Raw genomic sequence first — 10,310 nt, 5'->3', positions numbered from 1 at the left:
CTTACACACCCCCTGCCTGCTGCTTAATTCAGGGAAGCTCTTGAAGAACTGGACTATTTCCTGCCTATTTGTCTCTCCAGGGCTTTGCACAGGGCAAGACATTTGGCCAGTGATTGATCAACATGGCTTGAACTGAACTGGACAGAAGCGAGTACTTTTCTCCAAGATCTGTGAGCTCCTGCATCAACTCACCCTCCACTCACATCTTTTGGCTAGGTCAATGGCTCTCAGCTGGGTAAGTTTGCCTCCAAGGTGATATTTGATAATATCTGCATGCGTATTTGGCTGTCATAACTAGAAAGAGAGTGGGGGAATGCTACTGGCCTCTAGTAGGTATTGGCCAGGAACACTGAAGAATATTCTACAATATGAAGGACACACCATGAAACAGAATTCTGTGGCCTCAAGTGCTAATAGTGCTGAGGCTGAGAAAATGTGGCTGACTTACATGCCTGCTTTTTTATTTCTCTAGTATTTTCCTTTAAATATTTTACTTTTAAAGCAGAGTTTTTAAAGACACCATAAATTACTCCCCAAAAGTAGAAACTCATGTCACTTTCTATAAATAGATGATAATTGGAAAATACATACTCAGAAAACTAAAATCTATGGCATTCTAGCTGGATATTGTGATGAGCTCAAGACTCCAAACCTGAAGCTTGCTTTCTCTTTGTTAAAAATAGGCTGTGATCAAGGTCCTAAGGATTAAGAAAGACTGAGGAACTATTCCAGGTTAAATAAAAAATATATGTAATCTGATTCCTAATTGGTTGTGCATCAGAAAAAAATAAAATTATTGAAAATGACTTCATTGGGACAACCAGAAGATTTGACTATAGATTATATGTTGGATAATATCATGGTGTCCACATTACATTCCTGAATTTGGTAACCATATTGTGGTTATACAAAGGAATGTCCCTGGTCTTAGGAAATACTTGAAATATTTAGAACTAAATATTCTAACATTGGAATCTCAATGCTTTAAAATAGTGTGTGTGTGTAATATGCATGTGCATATACATATACCTATACACATATAAATACGTACAGAAAGAGAGGCATGCACACACAAGAGCTTACAAGGTAAATTTGTCAGAAATAATAGCTGTCAAATCTAGTGTATAAAAGATTATTTGCTGTTCTTGTAACTCTTTCATAGCCTTGAATATTTCTAAAATAAAAAAATTACACAAACAAACAGAAACTCTCTTGAATTTACTTCTCATGGCACAAATCTCAAAAAAATTTTTGGAGAACTGGTAGAGCACTTGCTGAGCATGTGTGAGGTACTGAGTTCAATCCTAAGCACCACATAAAAATTAAATTTAAAAAAACAAGGTATTGTGTCCATCTACAACTAAAAAATACATAAAATTTATTTTAAAGTTTTTTAGGAGCTCAGGAGGCCTTCAGATGTTAAATGGTTTTTAGTGAATTGAATGATTCATGTTTTATTCCCAAAATTATTGTCAAAATTAAAATGTCTCCTAAATGGAAAAAAAATAGTATCTGCCCTGTCATTAAGTTTATGTAGATAAGACAGCCAAGTTATCTAAGAATCCAACCAGACTTGTTCTTTTTTTGGAGGGGTGGGACAGGGTGTGCTATGATTGTGACATCACATATCTGCAGAGCAGTCATTTTGCACATTTATGGAAGAATATGTTTGGTTGTATCCTGAGATTGTGATGCTCCTAGCATGTGTTGACTGATAAAAAAGAAACACTAGCAGTAAGAGAGAGGTGTTGCAGATGGACTATGCCCAAGAGACTTTATTATCAGAAAGACTGAAAGAAAATAGATCGGATGCTGATTTTCCTCACTGCAGTTCACTGTGTTCAATTCACCCAGAGGCCTCTGCTGGCTCATCAGCTGGCTGTTTCTCTTCAGTCTCATCAAAGTGCTGTTGTGAGACTCAGTTTCCCTACCTGTGAAATGGAGATAATACAGAGTAAGCTGACTTGGAGTAGGGTCATCCTGCCCTCTGAAGTCTCTAGCTATTACTGACATGAAACTCCACCCCCACCAGCATTCCAAGTGCCTGGGGGAAATTCCAATGCCTATGCAAAGATGTCATTGAATTCCTAAGACCTTACATTCTTAAGATACCTAGGGCTCAATTTCCTTCTGTCTTGGCTGATGTCTTGTTGGTCCTCTGAGTCCCGTGACTTTGTATGTAAATCCATTGTCACAAGAAATCAGTCCTTTGCTGGGATTTCCAATACACACACATACACACAAAAAGAAGATATACAGGCTCAAAAATATACACACAGAGATGCACTCTTATGGATGGACTCAAATAAATAGAAATAAAGACAAACAAATGTACACACAGAGATATGGACTGCCTCACAGAACAAAAAAAAAAACCATAAAAATATAGACAAACATACTTATAGACACTGACATAGTTAGACATACACAAACATATACAAATTAATAGACATAGAGACCCATGGACACAGACACCAAGCTTGTATGTGCAGCAGACTTTACAAAGGTCTGGGGATATGGAAGGAGTTTTTAATGCAAACAACTTGTATAAGTTGTGAATGCTAGGAATCTTTTTTCAAAGCTCCCTGAACTTCTGTCCCTTTCCAACTTTTATATTCCCTGCCCTTCCCCAATATTCTCCTCCACTGTTTCCCTTATCAGAACAATTTGTTTCTTTTAAACTCCCTAATTTCAAAGTCTGCTCTGGACTTCTCTTTGCACCTCTCTCTTCTGATGATCTAGCTATGCTGAGAAACACTCTCTGATTTGGTCTCCTGCCCTCACATCAGGTTTTGCCAGGGAAAAAGAGCAGGAGAGAGATTTACTTGCCCACTGATGTGAACTATGTCACATGCCCTCACACACACCTAACCTAAAATGCTGGTGTGAAGCTCACTTCTCAATTCTATCATTATTAACCAAGGGTTTTGTATTGGTGTTGTTTAAAGTATTTTTCGCCCTCTACAAAATCACAGAATATTCCTGCAGTCCCTTCACCCCGTTTCCACTCATATTAACTCTTAAAAAGATTAACTAGGCTGGGCACAAGGGTGAATTCCTGTAATCCCAGAAACTCAAGGGGGTAAGGCAGGTGGATATCAAGCTTGAGGCTAGCCTCAGCAAGTAAGCAAGGCCCTAAGCAACTTAGCAAGACCTTGTCTCAAATAAATAAATAAATAAAATAAAAAGGGATAGGGTTTTCCCTCAGTGGCCAAGCAATACAATCCTCCTGGCTTCAATCCTCAATACAAATACATAAATAAATAATTATAGTACAACTATCAAAACAAAGACAAAATCCTGGTTATAAAACTATCAACTAATCTATAGACTTTATTTGAATTTCACCAATTTTCCTTTAAGGTCTTGTTTCTGACTGGGATCTTGTGTTGCATTTAGTCATAATGACTCCTTAGTCTCTTCAAGTCTATGGCAGTGCCTCAGTCTCTCTAGTCTTTTATGACCATGAGCCTTTTAAAAGATGCTAGTCAGATGTTTTGCACAAGGTCTCTCCTCTTGAGTTTGGTATTTACTTATGATCTGGTTGGGAGATGCCACAGAGGTGAAAGGTCCTTATGGGATTATTCGGTGGGAAGGGGGATACATCAACATGACTGATTAGAGTGATATTAATTTCAATAGTGTGATGCTTCTTGGATTTCTTATTATAAACTTACTATTTCTGCCTTTGTGATTAATAAATATCTTGGGAAAGATACCTTGTAAATATCTTATTTCTCTCTCAATTTTTACTTATTTAGGGGATGTGGCTCAGTGGTAGAATACTGGTGTGTCATGCATGAGGCCCTAGATTAAATTCCCATACTAGAGGAAAAAAATGTTTTTGCTCACTTACATTTTTGGCATCCATTCATAGATCTTACCCATAACACTTATTATTATGGTTTCCTAAAGGTTATTTTATTTTTATTTCACTTATCCTTTCTTTATTTATAAACTGTAATTATCTTTAAGGAAACAACTCTCTCTATTCTTTTCTTTCTTATTTTTTTCTATTCATATGGACTTATGGTTATCTATTTAATTCTATGACTTATAGTCCAATACTATAGTTAGTTTCTCAAAATGTTCCAACTTTGGCTATTGGAAATTCTTTCATATTGGTTTCTGTATCTTTTCAATAAGTCTCTATCAAATCAACCAATTTATGCTGCAATCATTACATATATGTTACAAGGAATCCTCCTGATATATGTAATTATAATTTACCATTTAAAAAAAATTAAGCCCCTATTCATTATTAAGTATCTCTCTATTTTCTGACACCACAAGGTGTTCCAGGATGATTTTACATTTTTCCTGCTCCATTTCTGGGAGCAACAATTTCTTCAAGTCTCTATTATTGGAGAATAGTATTTAGAATCCAGATCTGGGTGGAGATCTGTCCTGCTCATTTTTATGGAACAAGAGTTCTAAGTCCTCTTAGTGTTCAGAATTTGGAACTACGTTATGTCTATAAATGCATGCATACACATACATCTCTTTTTATTTGTTTTCGTTTTCCTTTCATTAAAAAGCTTTAGTTTATAATGATACTACTAATTTCAATTCTTTACCACAGTGTTCATCCTAATGCCATCTTTTTTTTTTTTTTTTTTTTTTTTGTACTCGGATTGAACTCGGGGACATTCTACCACTGGGCTACCTCTCTAGCCTTTTTTATTTTATTTTGGGACAGGGTCTCACTAAATTGCTTAGATTGGTCTCAAACTTTCGATCCTGCTGCCTCAGCTTTCTGAGTAGTTGAAATCACAGGCCCGCACTACTGCACCCATCTAATGTCCTCTTTCCTTACTTGTAACTGTGGAATTCGTTCTTGCTTTTTTTTTTTTTTTTTACTTTGAAAGGCTGTTGCTTACATATTGCTAAATTGTGAAAAATGTTCCTCGATCATGCCTCCCAAACTTTTTTTTCCCCTAGAAATGGCTGACACAAGAATACAAGATAGGTTGCTATATATTGCTGTCAGAAGCTACACAAAAGAGAAGCCAGCTAATTTCATGGTCCTTCTTCATGCAAAAAGCACTAATCATACCCTTTATGCTTTATCAGTAGTGAGGTACAGGAGGGTCAGTCCAGGCTGTGGAATGTAAGCTCATTGTTCCAGCAAAATGAGTCAGATGAGATGGGAATGAACATTTATTTAAGCCATTGTGTGTCAACAAGGTTCTGAAACAAAACAAAACAAAACAAAAAAAGCTTTTTCTCACTCCATCCCTCTGGGAAAAATTCCCAATCTGAGGCCTTCTCACTTTGGTCATTGACCTTCCTGGAGGCAAGTTGCCTCTTGGGCCACCTCTTTATCTCTTCATTGATTTCTGGTCTCTTCTCATACCAACAATGTTAACATACCTGCTGTTTTCTTTTCTTCCTACAAATGGGTCTCTCCTTTATTTTTCACATGCCCTCTGGGTGTTCATCTCAGTGTGGGGTCTCAGCAAACACCACTCAAAGCTTGGGTCTTCAGAATCTTTCCAATCAGAAAAGTCAATATTCCATTTTTTTTTTTATTCTGTAGCTTAAGCTTTGTTTTCCCTCAAAGGTTTCCTGTTCTGATGACATTTGGGTAGTGAGGAAAGGATCTGTTTTCTTGTCATTTTATAATAGCCCAGACTCATTCAACAGACAATCTCAACTGGAAATGCTCACCAAAACCCCAATTTTGCCTACTGTGCTTCAGATATGTGAAAGATGAGGAGGGAAGGGGGACAAGATTAGATCACTCTGAGGGCATTATTATTCCCAACTAAAATCCCCATTATTAGAGTTCCTTCTAGTAAGAAAAAAATAAGCTTTGTGCAGGTATTATTCCTTTTAGAGTTATCAATGATTTCAGAAGCCCACAGGCCTGTTTGACTGCCATCCTGATCCTTCCATAGGGAGACATAGGGGCCATCTCCACAGTGGCCTGGGCTGACCATAAATGAATTGGAAACACCCATAGTGAGAAGAATGTCAGTGAAAGTGGGAGGCTAAAGAGAACCTATGTTTTCTTAGCCATATCCAGATAGCCTGAATGGAACTGTCTGGCAGCTACAGACTTCCCAAAAATGCACTGGAGAGATTCCTGAAGGTACCAGGGAGATAATTTATGATTGGGACACCCAATCATTACAAGACTGTGAAGAATACATTTTGAGGATTCTGAGGATAATATGCATTCTAGGAAGGAATGTTTAGCACAGTCACTTAGACATGGTTGGAAGTATGAGTGATAATATTAATGATGACATCTATGGGAGTATGCTGAGTAGAGATAATAGCAGTGTTGTAATAAGGAGATACTCATAACAACCAAGGTGGTTGGGATTTAGTTCATGTCTCCCTTATGAACCAGGCAAGGCACTCAAGTTTACATCTTAATAAATTCTCACAACCATGAGGCAGTTACTCCCATTAGTTCTACTTTACTTCTGACAACTGAGATTCACAAAGGTGGAGAATTGTACAGTGGTCACAAAATTACCAGAAAACAAAGGCATTTCATAAATATTTCACTGTGTGGTCTTGTTGAAAGGATCTGTCTTGTGGGTTGTAGGAATGTGATTTAGCTGAGTTAAGCATTCACGGGGTCATGGCTGGTGCTTTAGCACAGTGTCCCCAATGCTAGTTACATGACTCAGAGAAAGGAAACTGAGACCCAACTGCAACCTAATGATGGAGATGCTAAGTCAGCCAGTAAAGGAATTGCTGTTGGGGGCAGTCATAGCACCAAGGATGGGGCCAGCCAATCAAGTATTCAATAACTTGGCTGGGGTTCAGAAACAAGGTGGAGAGGATTGAGGGAAGGCATGCCAGACAGACAGGACAGCTGGAGCCAAAGCACTGCAGTGTGCAGTAAGTGGAATGGTATGGGCCTGCAGTGTCAGGCAGTTTAATGCGGTCAGAATACATGGTTAAAGGTAAAGGGGGAAACAAGAAAAAAATCTGGAAGAGAAGCAGGGACCGTAAATGAATCAGCCAAGGCCTTGGGCCCTAGATAGATAAAAGCCTGGATCTGGAGTCCAATTTAGCTCTCTGCTAACTATTTTGAATCTGGGCCACATCTTTAGAGCTTTTCTAAGCTTTGTTTTACATAACTGAAAAGTATAGTGACAGATAATAGTCTCCATGTTAAGCAGACAGCTTGGGTACCTGGTCTTGTGGTCACAGAGTTGATGAATGGATTTGCCAGGAAGCATATCTACTTTCTATTACATGTATAACTTTAGTTTTCATCAATTGCTTATATATTCTTACTTACTTTTTCATATTTCAGGTCATTTTCCGTGTTAGTAGTGTAATTTTTCTGGCTCTGGGCTTGTCCTCCCAGTATAGGTATCCCTCAAAGGTAGACACCATATTTTAATCTACCATCACAAGATGTAGCCATGCAGGAATCTCAACCTTGCTAGACCATTAGAATTGGCTGGGCATACCAGACAGTGCACAGGTCTGTTCCCCATCCCAGATGTATTAAACTGGGACCTTCAGGAATGTGGCTTGAGCTTTTACTCTTTACCAGCTGGGCAGAAAAATGTTTGAATCAATGAGAAAACAATCATACTGTATGTACAATTGTCCCTTGGTATCCTAGAGGGACTGGTTTCAGGACCTCTCCTGGATTCCCAAATCAATGAATGTTCTTCACTTTATACAAAGTACATATTTGAATAACCTATACATATTTTTTGGTACATTTTGAATCACCTCTAAATTACTTATAAACATAGTACAATGTAAATTATATGAAAATAGTTGTTATACTGATTTGTTTAGGAAATAATGACAAGAAGAAATTTCTATACATGTTCAGTATAAATGCAGTTTTTAAAGTATTTTTATTTACATATGGACACAATACCTTTATTTTATTTGTTGGTTTTATCTATTTTTTTTAAATGTGAGACTGAGAATCAAACCCAGTTCCTCACATATGCTAGGCAAGTGCTCTACAACTGAGCCATCACCACATCCCATAAATGCAGTTTTTTTAAAATTATTTTTGTAATTGTCAATGAACAGCATGCCTTTATTTTGTTTGTTTATTTTATGCAGTGTAAGGGTAAAACCCTGTGCCTCACACATACTAGGCAAACACTCTGCCACTGAGCTATAGCCCCAGCCCTCAAAGCAGTTTTTTTAAAGAAAGTATTTGATCCTCAACTGGTGAAACTATGGATATAGGAGGCCAGTTGCATCAGTCAGGATAGACTACAGCAGGCTATGATAGTTATTAACCCCCAAATTTCAATGGCTTAAAATCAAAAAGATCTGTGTTTTGCTCACATTATGCAACAATGATAGTTTGGTTTGGTTGATAGTTTTCTCAATGGAGAAAACACGATCACGGGCATTATTGTTTGTCCTATCAGAAAGACATATCTCAGGCTCCTCTCTCACTAGCATTAAATGCTCCACCCAGAAATGGCACAAACTCCTTCCATGTACACTCTTTGGTCAGGACTAGTCACGTGACCAGGAAGTCAATCCTGCAGGTGCCCAGAAGGTGAAGAGCCAGAAGTCATTGGTGAGCAGTGCAAATGACTACTAGCCTCTACAAAATTGGCACCACCAACTTTATTTCACAGCAATACTTACGAGGTGAGTTCGAAGCCAAATAGAAAATATGAAGTGGAATTTGAGATTTTTTTGTTTTTCTGGTTAGTCTCAGGGCCCTATTTTTTTGTTTTGCCTTTTTTTAAAAAAAATTAATGAGTCCAGATGGTATATGGCATTAAACTTGGTGGTTGAAAGCCTGGAATCTGGATGGTATCCAGACTTTCAGCTCTGCCACTTACCAGATGTGTGAGCTGGGAAAGTAAAATACCATTTATACCCATCAAAGAGGCAATCAAAAGATGTGAGAGGCAAAGGAAAGAGGTTCTTTCTCAAATTGAGTGCTTAGAACCAGACAGCACTTACCTGAGTAGGACTGATGAGGAGAGGGCTACTTTAGAAGATAGCACACAAATTCGGGTGGCTCCACCTGGCAGGGACGATGCATGTCTATCCCCCACCAATTGCTGTCTTCCTGCCTGACCCAGTGTAAATGTTTGGGCTGTAAGAAACAGAGAAGCCAAGTGGAGTTGGTTTAACCACATGAATAAGCTAAGTAAAGGAGATGTACAGGCTTCCTGCATATTCTCTCTCTCTCTCTCTCTATTTATCTATCTATCTAACTTCATTTTGCAGTATGGGGATTGAACCATGATCTTGCATGTGCACTTTACTACTAAGCTACATCTCCAGCCCTTTTGGAAAGCATTTATATTGAGATATGGTCTCACTAAGTTGCATAGGCTAACTTTAAACTTGCCATCCTCCTAGCTCAGCCTTCCAAGTAGCTGGGAATACAGGCATGTTCCACCTCATCTGCCCGGGGCTCTCTCTTAAAGCAGATAAATTTTCTATTACCATTGTCTCTAGCAAACTTCCCCAAAATATCCTGGGCTCTAATGGCTTATGAGAGGCCAGTGTTCTTGGGTAGAAATACTAGCTGCTTTAAGTAGAAAGGTTAGTGCACTAGAGGATGTTAGGCATCCCAAGAATCATTGGTAGGGCTGGAGAAAAGTACTTGAGGCTAAGCTTCAAAGAAAAATGCCCCAAACCACATGGAGGCTTGGCCCGATGAACTAAGGATGGCTTCTCCTTTGCTTCCCTGGAGTGCCATATGCCAGGAGTCTTCCCTTGCTTCAACTCCTGCTGCTCTCAGCCCAGTGCTGCTTATCCTAACTGATACTGAATTATCAGACTAAATGTGTTAGTGAGTGGACAGCACTTGGAGCTGTGCGAGGCACCTTGTAGCTGCCCCTTTCATGTGATTTTGTCTCCTGACCCACTCTTTCAGCTGGTGGATTGGGTTGGGTTGATATGTAGAAGGGGACTCATATGCTCTGGCTCATATAGCAGAATTATTTCCTGGAGAGTGAACTATCTTGGAGGGTGAGTGGGACTGCATTTTCTAACAGACATAATTATCATGTAAGGAAGACTCCAACAAAGGGGTAAATTGAACCTTAAAGGCTCATGATTTTACAGAACCTGACCCAAAATAAGTAGACTATGCTGCTTGTGAAACAGGATCAAATTCAGACTCAGGTTCAAATTCTGACTAACTATGAACACTTTTGCAAGTTTCTTCATCTCCAGGACTGGAAGAATATATACCTTCAATAAATTTTAGCTCCTCTTCTTTAGAAACAATTATTACGATTTCCCCTGGGAAGAAATGCCATGTGTCTTCTCCCTAACATCATGTATATTCTATCTCCTCTATGCCATTCCATCATACTTTGTATCAGCAAAGT

The 10,310-nt window shown here is 38.5% G+C and overlaps 1 long non-coding RNA gene across 1 annotated transcript; it reads right to left on the bottom strand.

Annotated features, from left to right (window-relative positions):
* Positions 1 to 1,748: 1,748 nt before the first annotated feature.
* LOC144372031 (uncharacterized) lies at positions 1,749 to 9,056 on the bottom strand. The gene is made up of 3 exons (XR_013432071.1): positions 8,926 to 9,056; positions 5,057 to 5,190; positions 1,749 to 1,931 (listed from the first exon to the last, which is right to left on the bottom strand). It is a non-coding gene; the product is annotated as an uncharacterized LOC144372031 (long non-coding RNA).
* Positions 9,057 to 10,310: the final 1,254 nt, after the last annotated feature.

This window comes from Ictidomys tridecemlineatus, chromosome Y (genome assembly GCF_052094955.1).
Source record: "Ictidomys tridecemlineatus isolate mIctTri1 chromosome Y, mIctTri1.hap1, whole genome shotgun sequence".
NCBI classification, from domain to species: Eukaryota; Metazoa; Chordata; class Mammalia; order Rodentia; family Sciuridae; genus Ictidomys; species Ictidomys tridecemlineatus.
The sequence above is the reverse complement of the archived record's forward strand: the minus strand, read 5'-3'. Positions and strand labels throughout refer to the sequence as shown.